Source organism: Teleopsis dalmanni, chromosome 2 (genome assembly GCF_002237135.1).
Source record: "Teleopsis dalmanni isolate 2A chromosome 2, ASM223713v2, whole genome shotgun sequence".
NCBI lineage: Eukaryota > Metazoa > Arthropoda > Insecta > Diptera > Diopsidae > Teleopsis > Teleopsis dalmanni.
In genome coordinates this window covers 224884815-224894127 of record NC_051847.1, presented here as the reverse complement: position 1 = coordinate 224894127, position 9313 = coordinate 224884815, and the positions used below count along the sequence as shown (strand labels likewise).

The following is a 9313-nucleotide window of genomic DNA, read 5'->3' as shown; positions in this document are numbered from 1 at the left end:
CAGATCCAAGAAAAGGTAGACTCACACTGAGAAACGCATACAAAAACGACATCAATGCAAGTAGAAATCAAATCCTGCAGAAATGGTTTGTGGTACGAAAGAAGGATTTTAGTAAAGCAGCTTCTGTAGAGTATAATAAATCTTTTGCCATATCTTTTTTATATTATATTACAGATCAAATGGAAAGTTATTCATTCTTTGTGTCAACCAACATTGCATCTGAAGTCAAACAGATCTTATAGAAGACCTGTACAGAAGAAAAGGACATTTTATTATCTGGCTTTAGTTATGTGGATCTTTATTCATGTTGACAGGAAATTAGAGAAAGGCTCAATGTGACAAGTCATTGCATTATTGACAAAACAAATGTATCATAATTAATTGAATGCGCTTTTGTTGATCTGTCGCATTGACTTTGATCCTACAACATTTTAAATATTTATTATTATTTTAATATTATTATTAATTATTATTAAATATGTTAGAGTAGTAAGGAATCATTTATATATTGAAATGCATTATCTAGTATTAATGAGGGAGTAACCTATGCATTGATTGCTTATTTTTTAGTAAATAAGAAAAATTAAACAATTTTAGTACATAACTTTTAAATGGTATAAATACCGGAACATTTCACCAATGAAGAAGACTTTCAACTTTGGAATTAAAGTATACACTTGTTTATCTTTTAGTGTCACGTTCTGTACGGCATATTTGCTGATGAGAACAATATCCTATACGGCACATTTGCTAAAAGGATATCAGAAGCGACTGGAGAGCTAAGACAATACTCAACCTTCTGATTTAAATAACATTATCTTCATAATCGCTAAATGCTTAATATTTAAACATCACTATTATGGCAATCCTGCCATAATATACCAAAGCGATATAGGAAGAGGGATAAACAGCGTACCAGCTCTAGTGGAACAGAGCACTGCGACCATGTTTGATCTTTTGTGCTGCAACAGACCCTAACTGAACAGAAGACATTTCGCCTTCTCAATAAAAACCAGAATGTCAGCCGTTGAGGGCCTCCTAATGTCAGATCGTTTAATTTATTTTTTATTCTCGCATTAGAAGTCTAATCTTTTTTCAGATATCATAAAATCGGATTAATGTAGTTTAATAAATATCAAATATTTGCAAATAAAATCGTCTGCTTGACTGCCTGGGTTTTTACATAAATTTAAGCAAATGCATCGTTTCGGAGAAGTAATGTGCAAACTGCAAGGACATTTTACTCTTAGTTATTCATATATAAATTTTATATATATTTTTATTTATATATTTGATAAATATAGTAAATTTACTTTAATTTACGGTTAGTATAACATACATGTCAAATTTTAATTTACAATGCTTTTTCCACACTAACGGACTTTAAAATAGATTACTTGGGCGTAAAAGCTTTTAATAAAAAATCCTTATTAATATTTTAGGCAACTTTGACAAAAAAAGCCTACTTTGTGGTTTGTTAAACCAGACGATTAATCATTAATTTTAAATATTTTCATTAATTATTCAGTTTAACACACACATTAAATCATATTTCGGAATAAATTGCACAAAAAGTCGAAAAATTAAAATTTATTTTAATTGGATTAAATGAATGCCCTTTTGAAAATTTTCAAAAAACATCTCACAAAATAGTTTTAAGGATAGCAAGCGTTAGTTAGCTTCATTTCACTTGTTAATTATAGTAACTACAGTTTTCCATGTCCAAGTTTATCTATGGAGTATGATAATATCAATAAAATTATTGTTTTTATTTAATAGGATTTTTTAGTTAAATCTTAAAACGAAAATGAAATTTTTTTTTCATTTCCTGAACAAAACTCCTCTTTCTTTTTTAGACATCCAAAGACCGCCTTGGATTTCTCAAATCTTACACAAATATCTTGTCAATTATAATCAATTTTATTATTGTCGATGCTTAACATACTGTTATTGGTACTGATTAACATGCTTTGGGTCTTGGCCCAGTTTATCTTTAAGTCTACTTTATTTAATCAGTAGACAGAACTGCACAATTTTAAACTTAAGTTGCAAGAAGAAATGTGTTTCTTTGGAACATTATCTGTGTTTTGAACGTGTTATTATCGTGTTTTGAAAATTTTGATTATAACATGTCTGAATGTCTGGCGCATTAGTGGAAACTTGATTACTCTTCAATTTCAACAATTGTAAAGGTGCGAATTCACTCTTTGCTTTTGGTTCTCTTATGCTATCGCTCCAATGTATAGAGTTACACTACTATATACCCGGTAGTTGTTAACCCACTTGTGAAGAACAGAAGTCATCGCAAGAAGGTTGAAATTGACAATTGTAGGGGCAGTCTACTTAAGTTGTTTTATGCACTACACGTCACCATTAGAAAAATCAAATATCATGATATGACAATGACAATGACATTCATTGACGAAGGAGTTTCCTATGCTAACACACTGAAACGTTTAGAAGTAACTTTTGACGCCAAATTGAGGTGGAAAGAACATATAAATCTGAAATTATATAAAATATATGGACTTATTGGAGAAAATTTATAACTATCTATGGTATATATATTTAAATCAGTTAAGCAATAAGAATCAGTTATAGAAATGCGCGAACAAGGACTATATCGATACAATTCATGATTTCGAAAACTAATTTCTTGGAAGTACGAAAATGGTCCAGTGTAAAGTTGGAAATTTGACATTCTAATGAAAATAAATACTAAAGACGAAAATACGAAACAAGTAGAATCGCATGTCAAAGGAGATAAAGAAGCATGTAAACCCCGAAGCACATAATCTTTTTAATATTTAAGACATCAATGAATTAATGCAACTTAAAATCCCTCCGACTTCTTGTAGTTCAAATAATTTATTTATAAGAATTATAAAATTTAAAGTTATTATGGAATATTTTCGGTTGAATTCTTGTCCGACATATTTCCCATACACTTCTTTTACCTTTTTTGTTGAAATAAAGGCTACCTGTTCATCATATAATAATTAAGTTCTTCAATATTTTTCAGATGTAATTCATAACTAATTAATTTTGATAAAAATTGTAGAAAAAGATACTAATATAAAATAGCTAAGTGGAATAACCTATAAACATCATGTGCAGCAAAATTCTTAATAAATTCCTAAACCCTGAAACATGCAACACGAAGGACTCGCAGAACTGTCCTAACTGCACTTGTGAAATTGTGAGTTGCATCATTGGATCCACAACTTTCATATAAATTTCATTATTACACGAGCACATTTATCTTACCGGGGACACAAAATTTACAACAACAATGCACAATCATGCTGGCAGTCGGTGTAGGCCTGCATTAGTTGCATGACGTGGCTGCAACCAACTTGCTGCAATGAAGCAACTGGAAATCCATGCACAGTAGGAAATAAGCTTCACAGCTGCAAGAGATTTTACTGCATCCCATCTACTTCACGAGATGATTAAATTAGTTTTTTTTACCAATGAACATTTAAAATTAAATTAATTATAAACAAAAGATTTTATGTCAAAGGTTGAAACAACTTGCTTTGTCTTCATTAAACGAACAATTAATCAACTTTTTCATTAAACGTAAACAATGACTAACTCAGAAGGCAACGTCTCCTCCCAGCGAACAGCGAACAGGACAAAATTGTTACTATAGGAGCAATTTGCGGAAAAAGTCGGCATCGTGATTAACGTGAATTTTAAAAAGGCATTACGGCTAATTTTAATTTTTTCCTGCAATGTAACACGGCACCAGGACGCTTATTACTGCGTGTTGTGGCTGGCGCCTTTAATTCATTATTTCCTCTCATGAATAATTAATTTCAGCGTTACTTCCTGTTGGCCACAATTTTCGCTTCTATCGCCACGTTTTCGCGGTATTGCTTTTTGTGGTCTTCAGAAAGAGAAGTGCTAATCTTTTTCAACTATGGATTTGCTGCTTTTAAATTGTGCAAATAACTCACATTTTGTGGGTGGCTTTATATAGATATACTTATGGGTACAAATGGCAACTAGTCTGTTAAAACTCATGTCTTCAGACGTGGACCAATTATGAGACCTCAGAGAATTTAAAAGGCACAATTCTTCTCTATATGGTTTTAATACAGCGGACAATATACACATCTAACTAAAGCTATTGATGTGTACATTGAGTACACATCTTGAATAGATATTTAATTAAGTAAGAAACTGTTGTAGATAGACGCCTTCAAGCAAATACATGGGAATCAAGCCACAGTCCCCCTTTTCTCCGCTGATCTAAAATTTCGGTAGTGATCATTGAAAATAGCCATAATGCGACCTAAGTATTGGATAGCATACTGCTCGTACAGCAAATATTTTGGAAAATGCTTAAAACCCATCAATAGCTTTAGTTATAAAACTCTAAATAAAAACTGAGTGCTTTCAAGTCTGTATATGAAGTCAGTTGTTTGAAAGTTATTAAAAAATTTAATAAAAGAAGTTTAAAATGTGGAAAATATATAAAAATATTTTAAAAAATTTTTGGAAAAATTAATTTATTAAGTCTTTACTTATAATTTACACATTCTTTACTTACGAAGAAATCTTAATGATTTCATTTGAAAGAAATACTGGGTGATTACATTTTTATAACATTTGAAAGCAACTATCAATTCTTCGATTAAATTTATTTGACTTTTGGTAAAATAATAGAATAAATAAATAAAATCGGTGTAAATAGCCTTTGAGCAGTTCTATCTTTATTTCGTTCCCTTTTCCTTATCTTCCTTTTGATAAATTAATAAAGTTTACTCTCTGCATCCTCCAGGAATAAAGTGGAAATATTTTATTTTCTATTTGTTATTTGAGTTTATTTTTGAGAATTTTTAGTTTTGCACTTTGACCACAGTCCCTTGTATTTCAAGCAAATACACAAATACAATAAATTCAACAAACAAACCAAAATAATCATAAGACCACAAACAAGTAAGCAAACAAACAAAATGGCTGCAAAACTTATATACAAAATGAAGTCGCATTTCAGGCTTCGTCGTTCGTACGCACGTTCGTGTGTTCATTCCTCCGTTCAATCATGACTGGAATTGAGTTGTGGCACAGAGAGCACAAATCAAACGTAAATTGTGTGTAATCGTGCAATTGCCACGGTCACTGCTGCCAACGCGCTGGAATAGACAATTATACAGCTACCTGAATACGTCCAGCTAAGCACCAGTCCAAAAACAATTTAGTTGAAAATTTATTTTATTTTGAGGGCTTGTGCTTAGATTTTCTAAATCGAATTAATTCGTGCAGAGTTGAGCAGAAAAACTGTTCTTAATTTTAAGGTTGAAAGCCAACGTCATCAAAATTTTTCTCACATTTTTTGAAATGCGACAGCCACAGTTTTTTCAACAAATAAAAGTTGCTGTCATTTGAAAAACTATAAATTGATGTTTGTTATATTTATAAGAGTTATTGTGAATTATCGTTAACAATTAACAAGAAAGGAAGGGTAGCATATGTTAGAACTCTGGTGGTGACTTTGATTAATTAAGTAGAATGTGTTTGCGTTTTGGATCAAGTAGGTGGATCGATTATGCGTCTTTGTTTTATTGGTCAGTGATCAGGTCGAATATTGAGCGTGATGAAGAACGCATTGCTCTTTTTATTTAATCCAAAGCGAAATGCAGTTGAAACTCATTGTGTGCTATTGGAAACATATATATGGTAAATACGCTCTATCGATTAGTAAGATAGTAACTTCTATGTGAAAGACAATGTTCACTCTAGATTAGGTAGACCACATAAAAACTAAAAAAGTGCGAAGACAAGCAGAAATTAATGGATGGTAAGCCAACTCAAACACAACAGCCTTAAGCGGAAAGAATTGTGGATTTCAGGTGGCGGAGCCAGTCCTTCAACACTAAATCGCTTCGGTAAGAAAACTACGATTTGTGTCTCTTGAAGCCGTTCGAAACCGTTAATGCACAACGTAGTCACCAAAAAATGTACATTTCGCACATTGATAGAAAGACGACCAGAATGCACCAAAAGACATGGCAAAGTGAGTTTTGTTTTAAGACACTGCGCTGTCTTACGCAGCAAAACCAGTAAAAATCACTTTGGTGCGACATCCTTCAGCACCTGCCGACCTAACACCATCTGACTATTATCTCTTTGCATCAATGGGGCACGTGTTCACAGAGCAGCACTTCAACAAATTCAAGAAAGTCGGAAAATGGCTTGACGAATGGTTTGCCACAAAAGACATAATCGCTCTCTCGCATTAGAAAAGTTCAAAGACTAATAGCATGGGTATCTAAAAAGCCATAGATAATGCGTCACAAGAAGTCTTAAATTGGATACTTCACCTCTTATTAATACAAGTGTTCAATCATTGCAGAATCGCCAGAAATGCATTACTCTGATGACTTGAGTGGAAGGTGTAGATATCGATTAATTATGAGCATGGTACACTTTTTAAAGAAGTTAATAATATCTGTGGTGGTCTAGTTAAAGTACATCTGGGATTAGCAGCAAATTACATGACAGCAACCCTGGACTTTGAAACTAAATTTTTTTTCTCTTTTTTCAACCAGAAATACCAGAAAGTCAGGATCTGTAACAAGTACTTATGAAGCTAGCATTTACATGAACTGCGGAAAAATGGAGGCAAATAAAAAAGCGAATATATACTCGAATGACTTCCGGATAAGATAGTCATACCTTCTTCCCGATTGCTGCAGTATGTTTTAAGTAAAGATATATGCTATCGAACAAGCAAGCAAGCTGCTTGCTCTCTTAAAATAGTCAGGCAATTATGAATGCAATTGAATATAGAACGAGTACATCGAGGATTGTAATAAGTGTTGCGTCTCACTAATGAATTTTGAGCATTACAAAGTATCTCTATGTTGGTTTTTGGGACATAAATATCCGTACTAATAGACGAGATGGACAAGATAGGATCAGAAATTGACATTAACGGCCTGTAGCTCAATTCAATCCCTAATATTTGAACTACCTAGGAATACAGATGAACTCACCATTGCAGAGACGACAAATTTCCAACTAATCGCGTAAGCTGTAATGTCGCTAGGTCCCAATTCCTAAATTATATAGAAGGTGAACGAAGAATGGATTTTACTCTCCAATTTTTATTCTGTTATTGTTCCATTGTTAATTGTGTTAAATATATTTTTATTTAATATTATGTAATGTTTACTATACATTTGAGTTGAGATTAAGGGTACTTAAGTTAAGGAGCATAAGAAAAAACGAAGCAACAATGCATAAAAAAAGTTCTGTGACTAATAAGAACATTTTCAGTGTCTGATTTAAATACTTTAATAATATTAAGTTGAGTTTTATTTTATAAAAAATTAACTCTACTTTAAAATTTTTGAGATTGGATTTTTCATAATTTATTAAAATTTAACATATAATAATGACTCATTTCGTACAACAAAAAGTATAATAAATAACTCCTAAGAAACTCCAAGCTGCCAGTGTTGTGTAGAGAACTTTTAATTTAATCAGATATTTTATTTTACACACATTTCCTACAAGTTCTCATGTGCTTATAATTGTATCCAATTTATTTCCAAAAGCCATTTCTATGAAACATTTAATCCTTTCAAATAATTTTTTTTGGTCCTTTTTCATGGAGCCGAGCTGGAACCCAATCGGATTAATTTACTCAAATTATGCAATGTTGACTAAATAAAAATTTATGTTTTGTTATTTAATTATTTAGTTTTGCCTTTTATTTTGCCAACTCGAGCCATATTTTGGCTATACTTTGCAATTTCTTAAACATTTTGTAACATTTGTGCCAATTTAAATTTAGAATTTAAATAATTAAATAAACTCCTACTCCTGAAATATGCAATTGCTGACGCTGACGCTGACGCTGCCGTTGATGCTGTCGCTCCTGCTGAGAGCAGTGCCGTCAGGGTCGCAATATTTTTGCGCTTTGTCTGTGTCGTTTGCTTGCTGTGCTTTAATGAATTTTCAACCCTACAGCTCTAAAGTAAATATTTCATGCCTAATTTTCTCAGTAAAGTTAATATTTGCAAACACATTCATAGGCGTCAATAGCAGAAGTGACGCGCCAACTGTGCCTACATACCTCTTTGGCTTCGTATGTAGCTAGCAAAATCAAACGGAGCAGCGAGGAAGGCAAAGCAGTATCGGTAGCTGCGCTTTCAAAGTACCTTTTTAGGTCGCAGTGTCAAGCAACTTTTATTAGCTCAAACATTAAATTAACAAAAATGGCGCACTTTCTGCAAATTGTGAGCTTAACTGCAACGTTGTTGTTATTATTATTATTGTTGTTGTTGTTTATGTCTGTCGTTTAAATTACTAGTATTTAAGGTTGTTCCCATCTCATGGATAGAAAACGAAGGCACTTAAATATTTACACAGTCTCACGCACTTCTTATTATGTTAATGACTTTATTGCCCAGCAATTCCAAAGTAAGGCAACACTTTTCGGAACCGGGCATATGCCATATGCAATGCGTTTGCAGTTTTGTTTTTGTAATGAAAGCTGCAATTAAAAAGCACACACAGTGTTTACCCAGCGGCACCATTATGCCAGCGCTGAAAAAGTAAGCGAGGAGGTAATAGCTCTTCGTTTTTATTTTTCTTTGTTTTCGACATTTGTGTTCGACATAGGCAATTTCGGGGTTGAAATAATAAAAGAATGAAGAAGAAAAGCAAAGGAGTATTAAGAATTTCTTGTTTTGCCTACATTGTATACATTTAGTCTGCTTTTGATTTTAGTGAAGTGCGAACAGTGAACAGTTTTTAATTTTTAAAATCAAATAAAAAACAAAAATATAAATAAAATATAATTTGTAATTTCACATAAACTCACTGTAAGTATATGCAAAATTAAGTAAATATATTTAAAATGATAATTGTAATTTTTGTTTTGTATTATGTAGAAGCTACTGCGTCAAGAACGATTAATTGACCAATGTGCTGCGAATGCAGTCATTCTAAAGCAAGGGGTAATCAGCTGTAGTCATGTAGTCAGCTGTTTCAATTGGAAAATTTTACAATTCAAACTGAGGAGGATTTAATTCAATTTAATGAAGAAATCACTGCCGTTGAAGTAGTTGTAAGTTAAATTATATATGTTTCTTACTTTCAATTTCAACTTATTAATATATTCACATGTAACAATTTTACTAATTCATACATTTCTTTTCATCTATTACGTTATTTATAGACTGCATCAATGGGACGCGTTATTAAAAAACAATCAATTACGCGAAAAATTTCCTGGAATTTTGGAGAATGGTACCCAAGGCAAGAAGTTCTTAAGAGCATTAGAGAATGTGAC

At 32.2% G+C, this 9313-nt stretch overlaps 1 protein-coding gene across 1 annotated transcript in view; it reads left to right on the top strand.

The window, feature by feature from the left end:
* LOC119676848 (xanthine dehydrogenase-like) overlaps positions 1-9313 on the top strand; it is a 15570-nt gene that overhangs the window by 3905 nt on the left and 2352 nt on the right. The gene's annotated exons all lie outside the window — the stretch shown is intronic.